The following is a 19,283-nucleotide window of genomic DNA, read 5'->3' as shown; positions in this document are numbered from 1 at the left end:
TCTCTGTCCAAATTATAACCTTAACAAAAATAACCTTCAGTAGGCAAAGGTACAGAATTTTTAAAGTAGAAGAAATAAAGGAAGCAAGAAATAGAGAAAAAAGAGAGAAGGAAGGGAAAGAGGGAGGGAGGGAGAGGAAAAGAAAAAAGAGGGAAGGAATGAAGAAAGAAAGGAAAGAACGGAGGGAAGAAGGAAGAAAAAGACAGGGAGGAATTAAAGGCAATGATTATTATCCTAAATCAACCCATTAGAAAATGATACATTCCAGTTTGGTGAGGATGTGCATTTCTTTATAAAGAAAAGCTCTTCAAGGGGCACCTGGATGGCTCAATGGGTTAAAGCTTCTGCCTTCGGCTTAGGTCTTGATCCCAGGGTCCTGGGATCGAGACCCGCGTCAGGCTCTCTGCTCCTCGGGGAGCCTGCTTCTTCCTCTCTCTCTGCCTCCCTCTTTGCCTGCCTTTCTGCTGTCCATCAAATAAATAAATAAAATCCTTAAGAGAAAGAAAGAAAGAAAGAAAGAAAGAAAGAGAGAAAGAGAGAAAGAAAGAAAGAAATGCTCTTCAAGAAAAAGAAAGGGAGGGGCACCTGGGTGGCTCAGAGGGTTAAGCCTCTGCCTCAGGTCATCATCTCAGGGTCCTGGGATCGAGCCCTGCATCAGGCTCTCTGCTTGGCAGGGAGCCTGCTTCCCCCTCACTCTGTGCCTGCCTGCTTGTGATCTCTCTGTCAAATAAATAAATAAAATCTTTAAAGAAAAAAAAAAGATTGTGTATTTTCTGATACTCCATAGCTAAAATGAAGGGCTGCTTACTATTCTTCCAACAATGAACCATGAAAATGTGTCTACAGTTAAATATGCACATTTCACCTTCCCTTTTCTGTGCTGAACAATTCCCACAGTCTTTCCGAACACTGGCCTCCCATCCACTGCCAAGTTTCCGTTGATTTCTTCTGGACGCATGACATTTTCCTTGCACTTATGTTTTGGATACTTCAAGCGGGTATACTATACAATATCAAGGCATGCCCAATTTTGAAAATATGAATAAAATTAACTCACATTACCCTAAAGCACAATTATTTTTTAAACACTCTAGGATGAAGTTTGGTTGTGGATTTATTTATTGATTAACTTTTCAATTCGGTCCCCCATGCATCTGCATCCCACCAAATTACTCTGTCAACCCCATGAAAGCCCAACCTAATCCCATCTTTACTTCTAAGGTGATTACTGTAACCTCCCTTACTATTGAAGGTAAAATAAACTAAGATGCGAACCTGTTTCTCAGTGTACCACATAAAGTACTCTTTTTTTTTTTTTATTTGACAGACAGAAATCACAAGTAGGCAGAGAGGCAGGCAGAGAGAGAGAGAGAGAGAGGAGGAAGCAGTCTCCCCGCAGAGCAGAGAGCCCGATGTGGGGCTCGATCCCAGGACCCTGGGATCATGACCTGAGCCAAAGGTAGAGGCTTAACACACTGAGCCACCCAGGCACCCCACAACATAAAGTACTCTTATCATTGCTAGTGATTCGCTCTCAACATCCTGCTCTTGTCTAATTAAACTGCCATTTGCTTTCTTCTGAAACTCTAAAAGGTCATTTAAATTGCAATCAAGTTCTTCCAGGTGCTAGTTTCACTACTCAATTTGGCATAATTGGAAAATTTATCGAGCTTGCCCTATCCCATCATCCATGATATTAATGAAAATACTAATTAGAGCCAATCCCAGGATCAGACCCTGCGAAAATGCACTGAACCTTCTTCCCAGGTGTAATGAAGATTGAACAACCATCTCTGTGGGCCTCCCTCGACCAGTCTGACAGATTTCCATTTCCTTAGTCAAGACAGTAAAATATTAGATGGCATTTTGAGGAAATGCTAGTGAAACATAAAAGGCATGCTTATTCTTGTGCAAGAAAAACTGTCTACATACGTAATTGATTTTGATGCTTATAAACTCATTGGTGTAAAAAACTCTCCCCTGAGCTGTACTTAATTCCGCTTAATTTCCACACCTCTTTACTAATCCTTGATCCTGGTAACTGCATTCCCGCCATCCCTTGACTTGTTCTCTTTTCAGCTATCAGTTGTTTTTTTTCCCCTGATTTTATCTATGCAAACTTCTTTTTAATACAGAAAATATGACCATAAATAATTGTCTCTCCCTCCCTTTCTTCCCCACGATGCCTCCTTGTTGTCTGTCAGTTGTAAAAATAGTATTAAATCCCAAGCATTTCTGGTTTCCTGTATGACATCATTTCTCTCTCCTTCTTCAGTTCTTTTGTTCAATGACCTCAATACTATTCTGCAGGGAGCTACTTCATTGTTAGCAAGTAAAAGGAGGCTTTAATAATTTTCAAATATCATAATTTTCAAATAATAATTTTCAAATTTCAGAAACACTGAATTAATAAGCTATATAAAAGGAAGAAAATAAAAAGCTGGAAAAAAATCACTTGAGCTTTTATACTACTTTGTGTTTTTTATCTTTTTCATTATATTAAAATCTGAGTCTTAACTCAATGAACCCACCTCAAGCCTAAAACTGTCAACGGTTTTTTCTTAAAAGCTCCATTAGTGAGCTAACAGATAGTAAAGAAATGCCACCCCCTAGGCTCTCCCTCCCCCAAATTTCAAATGCTTAAAATTAAATATTATCTCAAACTGTTGAGTTCTTGATAGCTCTGAAACATGGAAGCACATTTTGCTTAGCAGGCCCGAGAAGTACAGTGATAAAAATAACAAGTGATGTCTGTTTTCTTTTCTCAAAGGAATAGAATATATATGCAGATCATAAATAATAAAAAGGTAGTAAAACAGTTTGGGAGCAACCATGGCCCAGTGACAAGAAAAATCATTATGGCCCATGTTCAAGAGTCTTTTCTTTCTTTAATAAGCATATATAAATCGCATTGACAGTAATGGCAGATATGCTTGCTCACGAGGGAGAATTAGCACCAAAAAGCCATTATCCACTGACTAAGAAGACATTAACGGCTGCCTTCTAAACATCTCTTTTTTTTTCCCTCAGAATTTACTCCAGAGTTTAATTCTCTGGTAGTAATGTAACCACCTCTACTATTAGACACATATATTGATTATGAAAAAATAAAGGACATTAAAGGAGAAAGATTTTTTAAGTTTCCAAGCATTTAGAGATGGAGTGAAGAGAATCCGAAGTTAGCAAAATGCCTCTGACCAAAGGGTATGGGTATACCCGACTGACAATGATCTCTAATGAAAAGCGACCACTGGACCATGTTGTCTGCACAGAAGTCTTACCATGCAAACCAAATCTTTATGCCCAAGGAGATAATAATATCAGCCATTGTATGTTTAATATTGTTCAGAGTGGGGTTATATTTCCGTAGCAGAACAAAATAACCCTCAGCCCTATATCAACTTGTTAATTCACTTGAAGTTATTGTGCGTGTGGTGTAGAAATATGTATGCGTCAGGTGTTGTGTTAGGAAATGAAGAAATAGTATCGTGAGGAGCAGACTTGGTTCCTGTTTTTGTAAAACTTACGGTATATTGGGGGAAAGGCAGACAACAAGAGGTAAGGAAATGATAAAATATATATGACAAAACCAAAAAAAAATGATAAAAACGTTACAAATTTGATAATCGGGGAGTTGTGTCGGTAAATACGGAATGGGGGCCTGAGTTGATATTTAAGTGAAATTTGAAGATTAAAAAAAGAAACACATGCTGAGAGCTGGAGAAGCAGAATGGGGAGGTGGACTACAGGAAGGGGAACCAGAGGAACACAAGCTTTCAGGTGAAAAAGAGCTAGAGGGTGTGGCTGGAGATTCAGGGTAAGTGAAATTAGTGCCTCACGGGAAATGGGGAGGAGAACCAGGAGCCAGATAATCAGGCAGAGCGCCTCCTGATTACATTCACCAGCATGAGGTGGGGGGGGGTGGGCAGAAACCATGAGTTGGCGTCTGTGTGTGTGTGCTCGATCTCTCTAATATAGTAAAAATTGGAGACAATTTGAAGTAAAATAGAGCAGAAATGGAAATAAAAAGATGTATGAAGTGAGATAATTTTGCAGATATAATCTGAAGATTTACCAATAATGTACAGGTGGCAGAGAGGAGGGAAATTTTAAGCAGGAGTTAGGGGGTCCCCAGCAAAAGAAAAATGAGAGACAGCTTCCATGACATAAGAGAGGAGTCCTTTTAGCTCTACTTGTCCAAACACACTCCCCGCAGAACTTCCTGGGAGGTGTCCTTATTACAAAGAAATGCAGAAGCATCCATAGCTAAGAATTTCAAGGGAAAAAAAGTGAATGCAAAAGCTGATGGTCTCTACCAGGCCTGGAAATAGCCTCACCATATCAGAGACAATAAATCAGTGGTAAAAACTCACAGTGCTATTTCAAAAGTAAGGAAGACCCTGTATTCCTTACCTAAGATGAGGACCCAAGACCCTACCCAGTTTATACCGATTTTGGACCCTGCCCGGAGTTGGTTCCCTTGTCGGACAGTGACCTTTGCTTCATTATAATGCTGCAGTCTCCGCCCAAGGAGGAGCCCGAGCGTCATTGCCGTAATTGAAGATGCAGGTCTAGGTATGCTTTCTGAGTACAACTGAGCAAGCTTCTACCTGGGATGACAACGTTCGCCTGTTTGAACATCATTCCTACCCCTAAATAAAAGGAACCCCCTTCTCCTCCTGTGTAGGGAGTCATGGGCTTGGAAAGTATTCCTCGTCCTCTCTTTTTGTCGCATATATGGTTTGCTTTGTGTGACAACGCCACCTGGTGTCGTCACCATCTGTAAGGCATCAAGGAGTGAACTCGGGTTAACTCCATTACCAGATGATCATGCCCAGCCTGCTGGCTTGAGGAACTGCACACACGGTAAGTGTCGGTCAAAGGAAGACACGCTCTCATACACACACACATACAAAACACAGAGTTCCAGAGTTTTTAGACAGACTAAGTGAGGAGTTGAAACCTAAGGAATCCCATATAGCCTGTAGAATCCTTTCCTCTCTGAGGCCTAGGGAATCCCTCCCTTGTTAAGTTTCTTTGCTGGCAAAGGCTGCCAGGCCTCACGGCCCTAGGTGAGGTACAGACATTCTTGGGAATCCCAAGTGCTGTGTTCAAGGCTTAACAGTATATTTAACTCTAATTTAAAGATGAAGTCAAATGTAGGAAGAAATGCATGAAGAGTGTCTAGTGCTTTCCTTTAAATTTTTTCCTGTTTAGTGATTCCTGGCTTGCTTTAAAATTTAGTAAAAAAAAAAACCAAACCAAAACACAAACACACATATAATGAGGGAACAGAAGGCTGGCTGAGGACAAAGCAAAAGCTGACACCCTGCAACATTCCCCCACCCCCACTTCTGGGTGGGACATCTGTGACATTCTTTAGGAATCTATGACATTAACTTTTTTTTAATTTGTTTATTTTCAGCGTAACAGTGTTCATTGTTTTTGCACAACACCCAGTGCTCCATGCAATACATGCCCTCCCTATTACCCACCACCTGGTTCCTCAATCTCCCACCCCCGCCCCTTCAAAACCCTCTGGTTGTTTTTCAGAGTCCACAGTCTCTCATGGTTCGCCTCCCCTTCCAGTTTCCCTCAACTCCCTCTCCTCTCCATCTCCCCATGTCCTCCATGTTCTTTGTTATGCTCCACAAATAAATGAGACCATATGATACTTGACTCTCTCTGCTTCACTTATTTCACTCAGCACAATCTCTTCTTAATGTCAGTGCCATGCTAGAGGAAAAAAACCTGGACAATGACAAGGCCTCAAGGCATCTGGTATCTTATAGGTCCTCCGTAGCACATGAAAGTTCTATTGAAATCTCCCTTTTTCCTTACCTCCCCCAACCCCATCCTACATAACCTGCCATCCCTCACAACCTCGAGGCAGCAGCTCTCTCTGCCCATGGGTCCTGTCCTGTGCTTTAATAAACCACTATTTTGCACCAAAGATGTCTCAAGAATTCCTTCTTGATCATCAGCTCCAGACCTCACCCCACCGAAACTCACCTGTATTCTAAAACTTCATCACACACCCACACACAGCCAACCAACCAAACAAAAAGCCATTGCTTTCCTGACTCATGGTTGGCTTCAAGTTGTCACCGGAGTGTTTGAAAAAAATTCCATTTCTAAATTCAAGCCTTAGTGGCAAGTTTCCATTGCTCACTTTGGAAACTTTTTCCATGCTACATAAATCAAACCTTTTTTATTCTTAAGAACTGTTGGCTTTTGTGAGATCGCCACAAAACCTAATCTCCCAAATATGAATCACCTTGATGAAAATTTACCAATTAAAGGTAAATTAATGTGAAAATAAAACTGTCTTTAGCTCTGTGCAGCAAGATGCTGGGAGCTGGGAGAAAGAAAAAGGTGAGGTAGGCTCTTTCCTATGGGGGGGATTGGGGGGAAATACATAATTTGGATGAATCATCAATATTTACTTGGCTTATATTCCCATTCATTTTAAAAATCTGAGAAAGACTATGTTGGTTTTTACTACTGAAAAAAAAAAATCAACTCCTACAGAGGATAAAATCAAATTTCTGCTCTAAAGCCTTGGGCAATTTTGAGAAAGAGTAGATGGCAAGCTAATTTACTGAAATACTAGTTTATATTTTGTTCTTCCTTCAATTCTAAAAAGCTGGCCAAGTATTTTGCCTCAAAGGGCATTTCTTGGCAGGAAGTGGAAGCTGCTGGAAAATAATGCCTTCTCCAGTCTTTTGCAAGGGCCCGATTTGCAAATTTTCTCTAGAAGAGAAAAAAAAAAGAAAGAAAGAAAGAAAGAAAAGGAGAGAACAGAATGCATTTGAGGACTGACAGAGACAAGGGATTACCACCGAATACGAGAGAGAGAATTTTGGTGGGATTTAGAAGTGCTAAAGTCCGACATCCTGCTCTCTGCTCAAGGTAAAGGGTTCAGAGAGAATCCACGAGGTACACATAGGGAAACTGGACCTGGACCACAGCCCACAGATCCTGGCAGGAGTCAGCAAAGGCCCGGTCTCCCACTTAGGACAGGAGCAACAGTGTTCTTGCAATTCAAACGACAAACTGGGAAAAGTGTTTTTGGTGAGAACAAGTACAGAGAAAAGACAAAGGGAGCCTCTGCCTGATCCAAGGTGGGGAGTAGGGAGTGGAGGTAAAGATGACTGTGATTAACTATCCTGTAAATCCAGAAGCAATGCCCTTTCTGATTTAAATTGTGCTGATTTAAATTGATATAAGACAATTAAGAAATATTCCATTTCATGCACACCTGAGTAGGTGGACCAAGATTCATATTATAATTTTAATAATACATGCTAAACAAAAACCTGGTAAACAAACCCTTAGGATATATTTGTCTTCCAAAGTTGGGACTTCTAAAAAGCATTCCTTTTCTTTCAGATAATAAGCCAAACCTCATCAATGGCCTATGAATACCCAACAAAGTCTTATGTGCCAGAGTCCCAATGAACCAGCCAAGGAGATATGAGTAACTTTGCCACAAAGAGCTAGTTCATGCCCAGGAACAGCACTATGGAAACCCGTGATGGCAGCTCAGGAAGGATTCCTCAACAGAGTTCTTTTGGGAGTTCCCCATTCAATAGGTCACTCCTTTGTTCCTACATCTATAAGCAAACTATATCCATGTAAGTATCTGTTAATTCTGTTTCCTAACATGATTGCTAGTGGTAGATAAATGCATGGCCATTTAAATAAACAAAGGGATGGTGTATTCCCTGAAAGGTGAAGAAGGCAATTCACTGAGGTAGAACATAGTTATTCATTTAGAAGCTTAATAGGAATCTATGCAATTGAAAATATGTATCTTGAATTTTCCATGAAAATTAGATGGCAATTCATTTAGGGGCTGTTTCTGGAATTTTCTATGTTACATTGATTATATTCATGTTCTGTTCATCACTTCTTAATTCAAAATGTGTGGCACTGATTTTTTAAAAGCATGCTAGTGTTGTACATACCGACACGGCTAAATACATAATACTCGGAAGGACAAATTAAGTTGAAATAAAACGAATTATATTTCAAGTGAACAGTATAACTACACTAAAAGAAAGGAAGATAGGAAGAAAAGAAAGAAAGAGGAGGGGAGAGAGAAGGAAGGAAATGAGGCAAGTTATCATCCAAGTTACTTACAAACTCAGCATTTGATGGTATCTGTTAAGTCTTAGGCAGTGGGGAATGAGAGAATCACAAACTAATCCTGAATTCTTTTTTAGTTGATTTATTAATTGTAGTGGTATGGGCAACATCAAGAAATCCTGAAACTAGGGAGGAGTCAAGATGGTGGAGAAGTAGCAGGCTGAAACTACATCAGGTAGCAGGAGATCAGCTCGATAGCTTATCTAAACATTGCAAACACCTACAAATCCAATGGGAGATCGAAGAGAAGAAGAACAGCAACTCTAGAAACAGAAAATTAACCACTTTCTGAAAGGTAGGACTGGCGGAGAAGTGAATCTAAAACGATGGGAAGATAGACCGCGGGGGGAGGGGCCGGCTCCCGGCAAGCGGCGGAGGAACGGAGCACAAAATCAGGACTTTTAAAAGCCTGTTCCACTGAGGCACATTGCTCCAGAGGCTAAACCGGGGTGAAGCCCACGCGGGGTCAGCGCGGCTCCAGGTCCCGCAGGGTCACAGAAGGATCGGGGGTGTCAGAGAGTCGGAGAGCTCGCAGGTATTAGAACGGAGAAGCCGGCTACAGAGACAGAGCCGAGGACTGAACTCTCAGCTCGGGGTTACCTTGAACTGGTCACGGGCTGGGTGAGCTCGGAGCGCGGCTAGAGGCTGGGGATACGGGAGTGATTGGGTGCTGTCCTCTGGGGGCGCACTGAGGAGTGGGGCCCTGGGCTCTCTGCTCCTCCGGGCCGGAGACTAGGAGGCCGCCATTTTCATTCCCGTCCTCTGGAACTCTACGGAAAGCGTTCAGGGAACAGAAGCTCCCAAAAGCGAACCCGAGCGGATTACTTAGTCCAGCCCCCAGTAAGGGCGGTGCAATTCCGCCTGGGGCAAAGACACTTGAGAGTCACTAGAACAGGTCCCTCCGCCAGAAGATCAACAAAATATCCAGCCAGAATGAAGTTCATCTATCAAGGAAAGCAGGTTCATTTCCTAAGACAGCAACGGAATTCCAGAGGAGGAGAAAGCAAAGCACGGAACTCATGGCTTTCTCCCCATGATTCTTTAGTCTTGCGGTTAATTCCATTTTTTTTTTCATTTTTTTTCTTTCTTTTTTCTTCTTCTGCAAAATTATTTAAAACATTTACCCTTTTCTTTCTTAACGTTTTTTTGACTAGTTTATCTAAAATATATATTTTTTCTTTGTTTTTTATATTTTTTCTTTATTTGTTTTATTTTTTAAATTTTTTTCTTTTTTCTTTCTGAACCTCTTTTTATCCCCTTTCTCCCCCCCACAATTTGGGGTCTCTTCTGATTTGGTTATAGCGCATTTTTCTGGGGTCTTTGCCACCCTTTTAGTATTTTACTTGCTCCTCCATATCCTCTTATCTGGACAAAATGAAATGGCGGAAAAAATCACCACAAACAAAAGAACAAGAGGCAGTACTGAAGGTTAGGGACCTAATCAACACAGACATTGGTAATATGTCAGATCAAGAGTTCAGAATGATGATTCTGAACGTTCTAGCCAGGCTCAAAAAAGGCATGGAAGATATTAGAGAAACCCTCTTTGGAGATATAAAAGCCCTTTCTGGAGAAATTAAAGAACTAAAATCTAACCAAGTTGAAATAAAAAAAGCTATTAATGAGGTGCAATAAAAAATGGAGGCTCTCACTGCTAGGATAAATGAGGCAGAAGAAAGAATTAGTGATATAGAAGACCAAATGACAGAGAATAAAGAAGCCGAGAAAAAGAGCGACAAACAGCTACTGGACCACAAGGGGAGAATTCGAGAGATAAGTGACACCATAAGACGAAACAATATTAGAATAATGGGGAACCCAGAAGAAGAAAGAGAGAGGGGAGCAGAAGGTCTATTGGAGAGAATTATGGGAGAGAATTTCCCTAATATGACAAAGGGAACAAGCATCAAAATCCAGGAGGTGCAGAGAACCCCCCTCAAAGTCAACAAGAATAGGTCCACACCCCGTCACCTAATAGTAAAATTGACAAGTCTTAGTGACAAAGAGAAAATCCTGAAAGCAGCCCGAGAAAAGAAGTCTGTAACATACAATGGTAAAAATATTAGATTGGCAGCAGACTTATCCACAGAGACCTAGCAGGCCAGGAAGAGCTGGCATGATATATTCAGAGCACTAAATGAGAAAAACATGCAGCCAAGTATACTCTTTCCAGCTAGGCTATCATTGAAAATAGAAGGAGAGATAAAAAGCTTCCAGGACAAACAAAAACTGAAAGAATTTGCAAACACCAAACCAGCTCTACAGGAAATATTGAAAGGGGTCCTCTAAGCAAAGAGAGAGCGTAAAAGTAGTAGATCAGAAAGGTACAGAGACAATAGACAGTAACAGTCACCTTACAGGCCAATAATGGCACTAAATTCATATCTCTCAATAGTTACCCTGAATGTTAATGGGCTAAATGCCCCAGTCAAAAGACACAGGGTATCAGAATGGATAAAAAAACAAAACCCATCAGTATGTTGCCTACAAGAAACTCATTTCAGACACGAAGACACCTCCAGATTTAAAGTGAGGGGGTGGAAAACAATTTACCATGCTAATGGACATAAGAAGAAAGCTGGGGTGGCAATCCTTATATCAGATCAATTAGATTTCAAGCCAAAGACTATAATAAGAGATGAGGAAGGACACTATATCCTACTCAAAGAGTCTTTCCAACAAGAAGATCTAACCATTTTAAATATCTATGCCCCTAACGTGGGAGCAGCCAACTATATCAACCAATTAATAACAAAATCAAAGAAACACATCAATAATAACACAATAATAGTAGGGGACTGGAACACTCCCCTCACTGAAATGGACAGATCATCCAAGCAAAAGATCGACAAGGAAATAAAGGCCTTAAATGACACACTGGACCAGACGGACATCACAGATATATTCAGAACATTTCATCCCAAAGCAACAGAATACACATTCTTCTCTAGTGCACATGGAACCTTCTCCAGAATAGATCACATCCTGGGTCACAAATCAGGTCTCAACCGGTATCAAAAGATTGGAATCATTCCCTACATATTTTCAGACCACAATGCTCTGAAGCAGAACTCAACCACAAGTGGAAAGCTGGAAAGAACCCAAACACATGGAGACTAAACAGCATCCTTCTAAAGAATGAATGGGTCAACCAGGAAATTAAAGAAGAATTGAAAAAATTCATGGAAACAAATGATAATGAAAACACAACAGTTCAAAATCTGTGGGACACAGCAAAGGCAGTCCTGAGAGGAAAATAAATAGCGGTACAAGCCTTTCTCAAGAAACAAGAAAGGTCTCAAGCACACAACCTAACCCTACACGTAAAGGAGCTGGAGAAAGAACAAGAAAGAAACCCTAAACCCAGCAGAAGAGAAATCATAAAGATCAGAGCAGAAATCAATGAAATAGAAACCAAAAAAACAATAGAAAAAATCAATGAAACTAGGAGCTGGTTCTTTGAAAGAATCAATAAGATTGATAAACCCCTGGCCAGACTCATCAAAAAGAAAAGAGAAAAGACCCAAATAAATAAAATCATGAATGAAAGAGGAGAGATCACAACTAACACCAAAGAAATACAGACAATTATAAGAACATACTATGAGCAACTCTACGCCAACAAATTTGACAATCTGGAAGAAATGGATGCATTCCTAGAGACATATAAACTACCACAACTGAACCAGGAAGAAATAGAAAACCTGAACAGGCCCATAACCAGTAAGGAGACTGAAACAATCATCAAAAATCTCCAATAAACAATAGCCCGGGGCCAGACGGCTTCCCAGGGAATTCTACCAAACATTTAAAGAAGAACTAATTCCTATTCTCCTGAAACTGTTCCAAAAAAAATAGAAATGGAAGGAAAACTTCCAAACTCATTTTATGAGGCCAGCATCACCTTGATCCCAAAACCAGACAAGGATCCCACCAAAAAAGAGAACTACAGACCAATATCCTTGAGGAACACAGACGCAAAAATTCTCACCAAAATACTAGCTAATAGGATTCAACAGTACATTAAAAGGATTATTCACCACGATCAAGTGGGATTTATTCCAGGGCTGCAGGGTTGGTTCAACATCCGCAAATCAATCATTGTGATACAACACATTAATAAAAGAAAGAACAAGAACCATATGATACTCTCAATAGATGCTGAAAAAGCATTTGACAAAGTCCAGCATCCCTTCCTGATCAAAACTCTTCAAAGTGTAAGGATAGAGGGCACATGCCTCAATATTATCAAAGCCATCTATGAAAAACCCACCGCAAATATCATTCTCAATGGAGAAAAACTGAAAGCTTTTTGGTTAAGGTCAGGAACATGGCAGGGATGTCCATTATCACCACTGCTATTCAACATAGTACTAGACGTCCTAGCTTCAGCAATCAGACAACAAAAAGAAATTAAAGGCATCCAAATCGGCAAAGAGGAAGTCAAACTATCACTCTTTGCAGATGATATGATACTATATGTGGAAACCCGAAAAGACTCCACTCCAAAACTGCTAGAACTTGTACAGAAATTCAGTAAAGTGTCAGGATATAAAATCAATGCACAGAAATTAGTTGCATTTCTGTAAACCAACAACAAGACAGAAGAAATAGAAATTAAGGAGTCAATCCCATTTACAATTGCACCCCAAACTATAAGCTACCTAGGAATAAACCTAACCAAAGAGGCTAAGAATCTATATGCAGAAAACTATAAAGTACTCATGAAAGAAATTGGGGAAGACACAAAGAAATGGAAAAATGTTCCATGCTTCTTGATTGGAAGAATAAATATTGTGAGAATGTCTATGCTACCTAAAGCAATCTACACATTTAATGCAATCCCTATCAAAATACCATCCATTTTTTTCAAAGAAATGGAACAAATAATCCTAAAATTTATATGGAACCAGAAAAGACCTCGAATAGCCAAAAGAATAGTGAAGAACAAAGCCAAAGTTGGTGGCATCACAATTCCGGACTTCAAGCTCTATTACAAAGCTGTCATCATCAAGACAGCATGGTACTGGCACAAAAACAGACACATAGATCAATGGAACTGAATAGAGAGCCCAGAAATAGACCCTCAACTCTATGGTTAACTAATCTTCGACAAAGCAGGAAAGAATGTCCAATGGAAAAAAGACAGCCTCTTCAATAAATGGTGCTGGGAAAATTGGACAGCCACATGCAGAAAAATGAAATTGGACCACTTCCTTACACCACACACGAAAATAGACTCAAAATGGATGAAGGACCTCAATGGAAGAACGGAATCCATCAAAATCCCTGAGGAGAACGCAGGTAGCAACCTCTTTGACCTCAGCCGCAGCAACATCTTCCTAGGAACAGCGGCAAAGGCAAGGGAAGCAAGGGCAAAAATGAACTATTGGGATTTCATCAAGATCAAACGCTTTTGCACAGCAAAGGAAACAGTTAACAAAACCAAAAGACAACTGACAGAATGGGAGAAGATATTTGCAAACGACATATCAGATAAAGGACTAGTATCCAAAATCTATAAGGAACTTAGCAAACTCAACACCCAAAGAACAAACAATCCAATCAAGAAATGGGCAGAGGACATGAACAGACATTTCTGCAAAGAAGACATCCAGATGGCCAACAGACACATGAAAAAGTGCTCCACGTCACTTGGCATCAGGGAAATACAAATCAAAACCACAATGAGATATCACCTCACAGCAGTCAAAATGGCTAAAATTAACAAGTCAGGAAATGAGAGATGCTGGCGAGGATGCGGAGAAAGGGGAACCCTCCTCCACTGTTGGTGGGAATGCAAGCTGGTGCAACCACTCCTGAAAACAGCATGGAGGTTCCTCAAAATGTTGAAAATAGAACTACCCTATGACCCAGCAATTGCACTACTGGATATTTACCCTAAAGATACAAATGTAGTGATCTGAAGGGGCACATGCACCCGAATGTTTATAGCAGCAATGTCTACAATAGCCAAACTATGGAAAGAACCTAGATGTCCATCAACAGATGAATGGATCAAGAAGATGTGGTATATATACACAATGGAATACTATGCAGCCATCAAAGGAAATGAAATCTTGCCATTTGCGACGACGTGGATGGAACTAGAGGGTATCATGCTTAGTGAAATAAGTCAATCGGAGAAAGACAACTATCATATGATCTCCCTGATATGAGGATGTGGAGATGCAACATGGGGGTTAGGGGGATAGGAGAAGAATAAATGAAACAAGATGGGATTGGGAGGGAGACAAACCATAAATGACTCTTAATCTCACAAAACAAACTGGGGGTTGCTGGGGGGAGGTGGGGTTGGGAGAGGGGAAGGGGGTTATGGACATTGGGGAGGGTATGTGCTATTGTGAATGCTGTGAAGTGTGTAAACCTAGTGATTCACAGACCTGTACCCCTGGGAACAAAAATACATTATGTTTATTAAAAAAAAAAAAAAAAAGAAAGAAAGAAAGTATGAATACCCAACTTTTGTAGCAACATGGACGTTACTGGAAGTGATTATGCTGAGTGAAATAAGTCAAGCAGAGAGAGTCAAGTATCATATGGTTTCACTTATTTGTGGAGCATAACAAATGACATGGAGGACATTGGGAGATGGAGAGGAAAAGGAAGTTGAGGGAAATTGGAAGGGGAGGCGAACCATAAGAGACTATGGACTCTGAAAAACAACCTGAGGGTTTTGAAGGGGCGGGGGTGGGAGGTTGGGGGAACAGGTGGTGGGCAGTAGGGAGGGCACGTATTGCATGGAGCACTGGGTGTTGTGCAAAAACAATGAATACTGTTTTGCTGAAAAAATAAATTAATTAATTAAAAAAAAACAAAAACAAACAAACAACAACAACAAAATCCTGAAACTATTTTAGATTCATTCTTGAATGTAGCACATGAGTGTCTGACATTACTGGGAGCAAGGATCCCACCACAGAAGAAGGAACATAGAAACACCGATTGCAGGAAGTTTGGAAACAATGATGTCAATATGGAGGTACCACTGTGAACTCACATTTTCTAAAATATGCATATACACATGTCTATGTGCACATGTGTTTTTGCAGATTAGCATCCACTGTGTGGATTACTTGGGTTTTATCAAGAGGATAGATATGAGGAGTCCATGCTTAAGGTCATGTCCAAGAGGTTGTGAGTACCTAGCTCCCGGGACAAGGATGGTTGAAAACCACAGAGGAACTTCTTCAGTTCAGTGTGGGTGTATTTATAGATATATATGTGGGTGTATGTGTAGATACTTGAATATATTTCCTCTTTGTCTGCTGAAAGAATCAGGAAACAAATATATTTGAGGGGCATCAAGCACACCAACCACCCAGATTTTGGGCGATAATATCATTCGTGACTAAATGAAGACTGAAGGACTGATTCCAGGGCTGGGGAATGGTAGGTATCAACTATGCCTGGAATGTCCTGTCATGGCAGAAAGTAAGGAAGGGCCAAAAAACAAAAACAAAAACAAAACCACACAAACAAAAACAAAAAAAAGAAAACCCTGAAAATGTCACAGTACGACAAAGACCAACTTCGTAGGAATCACACAGACTCCCAAAGTGAGACAGTCTGAGCAGCAAAATAATTAAGTAAAGTAATTATAAACTTTTGGGAAAACAGAAACTCGTGGGTCCTTACCAATAAGGAAGAAATGAAGGGAGGGAGGAAAGAAGGAAGGATGAGTGGAAGGAAAGAAGAGAGAAAAGGGAGGGAGAAAGGAAAATGAAAGGGGGAAAAAAGGAGAACAAGGGAAAGAAAAAAAGAATTCTGACTCTAAATGTAGAGCAAGTGCTGGAGGTGGAAAATAATCATTCTGTAACTACTGCAGAGAAGACTGGATGAGGAGAAATCTTCAATGGATGCTAAATCTAGAGAGAACTTCTCATGAGGTACGGCTCATTTTCATGGTCTTAATGTCTCTCCACAGACAGCTTAGTAGTGACAAGGGAGAAAACACACTCTTCATGCAAAGGAGAAACTGGACTGAGTGTTGGCCAAGTGGTTACATTAAATCACTGGTCAAGGGCACCGATGTCCTGTGCCTTCACGTGGGGTACTGGAAGGAGGCCACAATGACACCTATGCAATATTCTACCCCAAAATGCAAAATCTGACTTTAATCACAAGAAAGCATCAAACGCAAATGAGTGACTCTACAGTGACAAAAGGTGGGAGGTTTATAGATTTCAAAAATGTCAATGTCATGAAGACCAAAATAAAAAAAAAAAAAAGTCGATAGAAATGTTTCAGATGAAAGAAAGCTAAAGAGACCTGAGAACTATATGTGGTGTCTGACCCCAGGCTGCACACTGTGCTGGAGGGGAAATGCTATAAAAGACAGCACTGGGTCAACCGACTAAACTGAAGTATGGAGGACAGAACAGATAAAATATATTGCATCCAAGCAACATTTACTGAAGTTGGTAACTCTTTGTTATGTAAGGGGATATCGTTATTTTTAGAAAATGCATACTTGAGTAGTTAGGAGTAAACAGCCAGTTTGTATTTAAATTTTGCTCAACTGGTTATGGAAAAAAAAAGTCATGAAAATGTCAAAGGAAATGAGATACAATGTTCGTAAGAGTAAAGATATATCAGTGTTCTTTGTACTGTTTTATTTAATTTTTAATTACTTTTTAAAAAAGATTTTATGTATTTATTTGAGAAAGAGAGAGGGAGAGAGAGAGCATGAGGGGTGGGAGGCAGAGGGAGAGGGACAAGCAGACTCCACACTGATCATGGAGCCCAATGTGGGGCTCAATCCCACAACTCTGAGATCATGACCTGAACCCAAACCAAGAGTTGGTCATTTAATTGAGTGAGAAACCCAGGAGCCCCAGTACTGTATTTGTTTTTTATTTGAAATTATTTCTAAATAAAATTTAACAAAATGTGTTACACCATACTTTTGTTTCTATCCTTTCTTCATCCTCTGAAGTTCAGGACTTGCGACTTTACATCCTGAAGCATCTAATACAATGCCACAGGATTTATTTTGCTCAAAAATTATTCTCTCAGATAACTCTCAAGCTTTTAAATAGCCTGAAGGTTCAGGAAAAATAAACACCTTAGTTGACAGCATTGACCCATTTGCCCCAAAAAGCTTTTCTAGCTCTATCAACTACCATATGGATTTCAGAAGCAAATCAAAACATCTCTGTCCCTGAACACTGGTCTGTGTAGTCCCATCAGAGCCCTTCTGCCTTGTATGAATGCTCCCCCACATATTTTATCATTTTCATCACCCTCTCTTTACAGCCTAGCTCAAATATAATCTACTGCTTTAAGCTATCCTTGAAACCAGTGTCCTCAACTTCTCTTCTGAACCCCAAGAACATGAGTTGCTTACATCAACCATCCAGTCCATCATCTACTGCCCTAGACTATCAGTTTTTGTTAAAGTTTAGATGTGTGTCTGTCTTCGTGACACGATGTTGTGTCTGGGGAAGTATTTGTCCTTGAATCATACCCTTATTAGGATATTAATGCATATAAAATAATGGACCATGAGTCGAAAAACAAATCAACAACAACAATATAAACAAGTCTAGGTCCTCTTCTAACTTCTGGCAACAGTGGCATTTCAAAGACACAGAAGTCACCTAACCCCTTTGAACCTCAGTTTCCTCATCTATACAGTGAGGGTGCATACGTCCGGTCCATTTCATGGCCCTGTCTGAGATTTAAGACACACTGAGGAACTGATGATCGTTACTCTGTGGTTTTCACCTGTCCTTGTCCCAGGGAGCTAGGTATTCACAACCTCTTGCACATGACCTTTGACACTAACTCTTCATTTCTACTCCTTTTGATAAAACCCAAATCATCGCAACGATGGATGCTAATCTACAAAAATGATTCATTCCTCTTCTAAGAACCGTCCTTGACCTAAACCAGCTGAACTTCAGTTGACACTCCTGCCAAAGCCCAGCAAAAATTCTGCTTTCCTTCCTTAAGTTCACACAGTTCCTTAGAGCCTTCTCATGTTTGGCAGTTTTGAATAAGGGCTTATGTTAACAGCTTTCTGATTGATTTTCTTCCTCAGGTAACAAAATGACACAACACAGTAGTGGTTTCTAAGTGCTAATCCACGAACCAGCTGCATGAGAGCCCCCTCTAAAGAGATTTTCAACAAACAAATAAAAACCCCCCCAAATCTAAAACAACACAACAACAATAAAAGGAAAAGAAAAACAATTACTGGGCTTCTCCTAGACTTTCTGTGATGTCAGGCCAGGAACTTGTCCTTTTAAAGCCCTTCAGGTGATTCTGAAATTAAATTGCACCTACACGTAGAAAAAAGTTCTGGAAAGCCATAAAGGGCTATTGAAATGTAAGATAGTCAAGACAGCTAAAATTTGGTGGTTTGGTTCATCTGAACTCAGAAATGATTGTCTCAAAAGTTAAAATCCCACACATGTTATTTCCATATTGATAAAATCAACCGATCTTTGATCATGGGAACCCCTCCAGGCTGAATGTAGGACACACTTCCCTGCTGCACAAGGACTATCTTGTGTCTTGTTCTAAAATAATTAATAATTTTAGAGATGTTCTCTAAAAAAGAAAAAGAGTTAATATCCCAGCGGGTCATGTGCTTGGAGTTATTTTCAGCAGAGAGAACAAAGGTGCACCAATTCCTGTTTCTTTCGGTTTCCCTAAGTCTCTGGGGTGGACTTTTATACAGCTCACCTCAGTGAGGAATCTGCATACCAAGGATTGAACATGGCATCTTTAATATTAGAGTTTAACCAACTGAGGTAAATAGCTCAGAAATGATCTATTACTGCTTATAATGAAAAAGTGTTTCACCCGACAGAATGCCAGCATATCCATCAATTTCCCCAGACACTAAAAAGTATAACTTGCTGCTGTTCATCACCCAAATATATAAAAAACAAAGAAATTGAACAGAAATTGGCATGTAAACAATGACTTCAATATTTTATAAGGCGCTAAGATATTTATCAAACCGCAACACTGAAATATATACCATCCTCTTGAATTATTAAACAGGAAAGAACAGGACATGAAAGTATTGCTCCTTTGAGAGGGAAGAAAACATTTAACATGCTGCTTACCGAATGGCACTGTTGCTCGAAAAATTGGAA

The 19,283-nt window shown here is 40.1% G+C and overlaps 1 protein-coding gene across 29 annotated transcripts in view; it reads right to left on the bottom strand.

Annotated features, from left to right (window-relative positions):
- Positions 1-19,283, bottom strand: part of NRXN1 (neurexin 1) — a 1,247,328-nt gene that overhangs the window by 618,645 nt on the left and 609,400 nt on the right. The window lies entirely within an intron of this gene.

Source organism: Meles meles, chromosome 15 (assembly GCF_922984935.1).
Source record: "Meles meles chromosome 15, mMelMel3.1 paternal haplotype, whole genome shotgun sequence".
Classification (NCBI taxonomy): Eukaryota; Metazoa; Chordata; class Mammalia; order Carnivora; family Mustelidae; genus Meles; species Meles meles.
This window is presented reverse-complemented; position numbering and strand designations above follow the sequence as displayed.